Here is a 5,000-nt window from a genome sequence, read left to right on the forward strand (position 1 = left end):
TCTGTCTGTCTGTCTGTCTGTCTGTCTGTCTGTGTCTCTGTCTCTCTCTAGATAGCAGAGACGGCCCAGCCCGGCCTGTACCGGCTGTGGGCCGTGATGGGAACGACCTCCACTGCATGAAGCTCCACATCCCCCGCGTCTTCTACGTCAACCAGAAGGTCCCCAAGCAGGAGGACGGGGCCGCCTACCGCAAGGTGGCTACGCCGGGGGCCCACGGGACAGACAGACAGACAGACAGACAGACTACCTGTGAGTCTCTCCAAGCTGTATGTGAATGTTATCCTAATGAAGTGTTGGCGTCCCCGTCTGCAGGTGAACAGGATGTTGCCGGCGCTCCAACATGGTGTACTTCCTGTACGAGTACTCTGTGCCGGAGGACATGTACCAGGAGCACATCAACGAGATCAACGCCGACCTGGCCGCCCCGGACATCGAGGGGGGTCTACGAGACGCAGGTTAGTCCCACCCAGTCGGTCCTCGTCGTGTGTGTGTCCCGCCAGGTCCTCTGTGGGTCAGCTCTGTGTGTGTGTGTTGACCCCCCCAGGTGCCCCTCCTGTTCCGCGCCCTGGTGCAGCTGGGCTGCGTGTGTATGGTCAACAAGCAGGCGCTGCGGACGCTGGCGGGCCCGTGAGGCCGACACCTTCGAGCTGGAGAACCTGGAGATGAGGTCGCTCGCCAGTTCAGCTACCTGGAGCCCGGTAAGACCAGTCCTCTCACATGGGGCACTGACTGACTGGGAAGACACTGGGATTGGGCAATGGTAAACTTCTGACTTCATGGGTCCTTGTTGGAGACCCAGAGCCCAGAGCCCAGGGCCCAGGGCCCAGGGCCCAGGGCCCATGGCCTCGGAGAGCCCTTAACTGCCCTCACTGCTCTGACTATAAAGCTTCATAAACAGATTGGCGTACAAAGTGTATGGATCAAACCCCCCTGTGGTGCTCTCTGACCTCCTCCTCCTCCTCCTCCTCCTCCCCCCCCCCGTAGGGAGCATCCGCCACATCTACCTGTACCACCACAGCCAGGGACACAAGGCCCTGTTTGGAGTGTTCATCCCCTCGCAGCGCAAAGCCAGCGTCTTCATCCTGGACACGGTACTCCTCCTCCTCCTCCTCCTCTGTCTGGTGTGTGCTAACGAGGGGCTAACGGGCCGTGTCCTTCAGGTGCGCAGTAACCAGATGCCCAACCTGAGCACCCTGTACGGGGTGGAGCGCACGGCGCTGCTGGAGAGAACCACGGAGGACCTGCTGCCCCCAGAGAAACACACCTTCGAGGTCCGGGCCGAGAACGACATCAAGGCCATCTACCGGGCTCTGCAGCGCACACTGCTCAACTACAAGGTACACAACTACACACAATAACACAACTACACAACAACAACACACAACTACAAGGTAAACAACACATCAAGGCCATCTACCGGGCTCTGCAGCGCACACTGCTCAACTACAAGGTACACAACTACACAACAACTACACAACAACAAGAGAACCCTGTCGTAGTCCTAGTCCTGGAGAACCCTGTAGTGGTCCTAGTCCTGGAGAACCCTGTAGTGGTCCTAGCCCTGGAGAACCCTGTAGTGGTCCTAGCCCTGGAGAACCCTCTAGTGGTCCTAGCCCCGGAGAACCCTGTAGTGGTCCTAGCCCTGTAGTGGTCCTAGCCCTGGAGAACCCTGTAGTGGTCCTAGCCCCGGAGAACCCTGTAGTGGTCCTAGCCCTGGAGAACCCTCTAGTGGTCCTAGCCCCGGAGAACCCTGTACTGGTCCTAGCCCTGGAGAACCCTCTAGTGGTCCTAGCCCCGGAGAACCCTGTAGTGGTCCTAGCCCTGGAGAACCCTGTAGTGGTCCTAGCCCTGGAGAACCCTGTAGTGGTCCTAGTCCTGGAGAACCCTGTAGTGGTCCTAGCCCCGGAGAACCCTGTAGTGGTCCTAGCCCTGGTCCTTGTGTTCCAGGAGGAGCGTCGCGGGCCCACCCTGATCGCGGTGCAGTCCAACTGGGAGCTGCGGCGGCTGGCGGCGGGGATGGGGGTCCTGGAGGAGTTCCCCGTGGTGCCGGTCCATGTGGCCGACGAGATCAGCTACAACGTGCTGGACTGGCAGCGGCACGGCGCCCGCCGCATGCTGCGCCACTACCTCAACCTGGACTCCTGCCTGTCGCAGGCCTTCGACATGGCCCGGTAAGACCGCCCCGCCACCCGCTAGGGACCAGACCGCCCCGCCACCCGCTAGGGACCAGACCGCCCCGCGACCCGCTAGGGACCAGACCGCCCCGCGACCCGCTAGGGACCAGACCGCCCCACGACCCGCTAGGGACTGACCCAGTAGTCCTCACTCCTTCCCGGGCGTCTCCGGTTCTGCAGGTACTACCACCTGCCCGTGGGGAACCTGCCCCAGGATGTGTCCATCTTCGGCTCTGACCTGTTCCTGGCCCGACACCTGCGCAAGCACAACCACCTGCTGTGGATGTCCCCCACCACCCGGCCCGACCTGGGGGGCCGCGAGGCCGACGACAGCCGGCTGGTGATGGAGAGCGACGACCGGGTGTCTGTGGAGATCAACGCCCAGGGGTGCTACTCTACAGGTGGGGGCGTCAAACTGGGTGGTTACTGGCTATTGATGGGGTGGGTGGGTGTGTCTGTTTGTGAATACCTCTCCACTGTACAGTGTGTTAATGAATACCTCTCCACTGTACAGTGTGTGTGGAGCTGGACCTGCAGAGCCTGGCGGTGAACACCATCCTACAGTCCCAGCATGTCAACGACATGGAGGGCGGGGCCAGCCTGGGGGTGAGCTTCGACGTAATCCAGCAGGCCTCGCTGGAGGACATGATGTCAGGGAACCAGGGGGCCGTGGCGGTGGCCAGCTACGACGAGACCGCCCTCTGCTCCAACACGTTCAGGTACGCTCACTGCTACGGCCCGTAGTGTATGTCCCTTTAAGAGCCTGTGTGTGTATGTCCCTTTAAGAGCCTGTGTGTGTATGTCCCTTTAAGACCCGGTGTGTGTATGTCCCTTTAAGAGCCGCTGTGTGTATGTCCCTTTAAGAGCCGCTGTGTGTATGTCCCTTTAAGAGCCTGTGTGTGTATGTCCCTTTAAGAGCCTGTGTGTGTATGTCCCTTTAAGAGCCTGTGTGTGTATGTCCCTTTAAGAGCCTGTGTGTGTATGTCCCTTTAAGAGCCTGTGTGTGTATGTCCCTTTAAGAGCCTGTGTGTGCATGTCCCTTTAAGAGCCTGTGTGTGCATGTCCCTTTAAGAGCCTGTGTGTGTATGTCCCTTTAAGAGCCGCTGTGTGTATGTCCCTTTAAGAACCTGTGTGTGTATGTCCCTTTAAGAGCCGCTGTGTGTATGTCCCTTTAAGAGCCGCTGTGTGTATGTCCCTTTAAGAGCCTGTGTGTGTGTATGTCCCTTTAAGAGCCTGTGTGTGTGTATGTCCCTTTAAGAGCCGCTGTGTGTATGTCCCTTTAAGAGCCTGTGTGTATGTCCCTTTAAGAGCCTGTGTGTGTAGGTTGGATGATTTACTGCTAGGCTGTACCGACCACATGAGCGCTGTCAAAATGCCTCCTTTTTTGCATGTGCGCCACAATAACAAAACAGACACACAACACATTTCTTGCACAGCCTGGAAGCAAGTGAACGACATCTGGACAGACATCGTTCACTTGCTTCCAGGCTGTCTGTGGAGTAAGAGAAGTGTTGAGACCTGGGAGTCTGACGGTGGTGTGGTGTCCCTCAGGATCCTGAAGAGCATGGTGGTAGGCTGGGTGCGAGAGATCACCCAGTACCACAACGTCTACGCAGACAACCAGGTGATGCACTTCTACCGCTGGCTGCGCTCACCCAGCTCCCTGCTGTATGACCCCGCCCTGCACCGCACCCTGCACAACATGATGAAGAAGGTCTTCCTGCAGTGAGTAACCTTATGAAGGTCTAGTAACACACCCTGCACCACATGATGAAGGTCTAGTAACACACCCTGCACCACATGATGAAGGTCTAGTAACACACCCTGCACCACATGATGAAGGTCTAGTAACACTACATTAAACACAATACAAAATGTGACCACTGTGAGCACAATGTCAAATTTGTTTTACTTATTCATTTGGGTCCTATTTTTAGTGTATGGACATGACGGAAGTGTCTTCACTGAGTTTGGTTGTCTAAATGACAAGGAAAGCTTGTCATTGGCTCCCTGGATTGGCCAATGGGGTTGCTATGGGTTCTGCCTACTTGTGATTGGCTGGTCTTTGGCAGAGTGAGTATACGTATGGCTGCGTGTTAACCAGCGGTTGTGTTGTTCTGCGTCAGGCTGGTGGCGGAGTTCAAGCGCCTGGGCTCCACCGTGGTCTACGGGAACTTCAACAGCATCATCCTCTGCACCAAGAAGCGGCACACGGACGACGCCCTGGGCTACGTGGAGTACATCACCAACAGGTGATCAACGCTGGTTTGGGGATTATTGTGACTGACAACATGTTTATGGTCGCTTTCCACAATATGTTGGAAGTTACTCTGCCAAGCGTTGCTGTCATGGAAATCGATAAATGAATCAAAATCAAGTTATATGAAATAAATCGTTAATTATTTAACAAGGAAATGTTATTGTATACAAATAAGCGTATAAGCTTCTACCAGATCTAGGTCTATGCTCAGTGTCCCTTCAGCCTGGTCTGCCTCAGTGGAGATAATGTTTGGATGTAGTCTATTCCTTCCATGTTGTCTATGGTTCTGTTCCGGGTGTTTCTATTCTAGGGTTTCTATTCTAAAGCTCATTCATTCATTCACTCATTCATTCACCTTGTGATCTGAACCTCCTTCCAGCATCCACTCCCGGGAGATCTTCCACTCGCTGTCCATCTCCTTCTCCCGCTGCTGGGACTTCCTGCTGTGGATGGACCCGGCCAATCACGGCGGCGTGAAGGGCAAGCTGCCCTCTGGCGCCCTCTGTGGGGAGGTAGCCACCACACACCTTCACTCAGGAGCACTTCTTTACTCATCTCCACACAAG

The 5,000-nt window shown here is 56.0% G+C and overlaps 1 pseudogene across 1 annotated transcript in view; it reads left to right on the forward strand.

The window, feature by feature from the left end:
• The first annotated feature begins 51 nt into the window (after positions 1–51).
• Positions 52–5,000, forward strand: part of LOC311372825 (DNA polymerase epsilon catalytic subunit A-like) — a 9,865-nt pseudogene continuing 4,916 nt past the window's right edge. The window contains exons 1-11 of the transcript XR_014684245.1: positions 52–194; positions 313–455; positions 545–698; positions 985–1,091; positions 1,161–1,337; positions 1,948–2,171; positions 2,355–2,575; positions 2,689–2,893; positions 3,726–3,899; positions 4,301–4,426; positions 4,814–4,946. The product of XR_014684245.1 is annotated as a DNA polymerase epsilon catalytic subunit A-like (transcript). The remainder of the gene's footprint in view (positions 195–312; positions 456–544; positions 699–984; positions 1,092–1,160; positions 1,338–1,947; positions 2,172–2,354; positions 2,576–2,688; positions 2,894–3,725; positions 3,900–4,300; positions 4,427–4,813; positions 4,947–5,000) is intronic.

This window comes from Micromesistius poutassou, assembly GCF_964030765.1.
Source record: "Micromesistius poutassou genome assembly, contig: SCAFFOLD_1128, whole genome shotgun sequence".
In the NCBI taxonomy this organism is placed as follows: domain Eukaryota; kingdom Metazoa; phylum Chordata; class Actinopteri; order Gadiformes; family Gadidae; genus Micromesistius; species Micromesistius poutassou.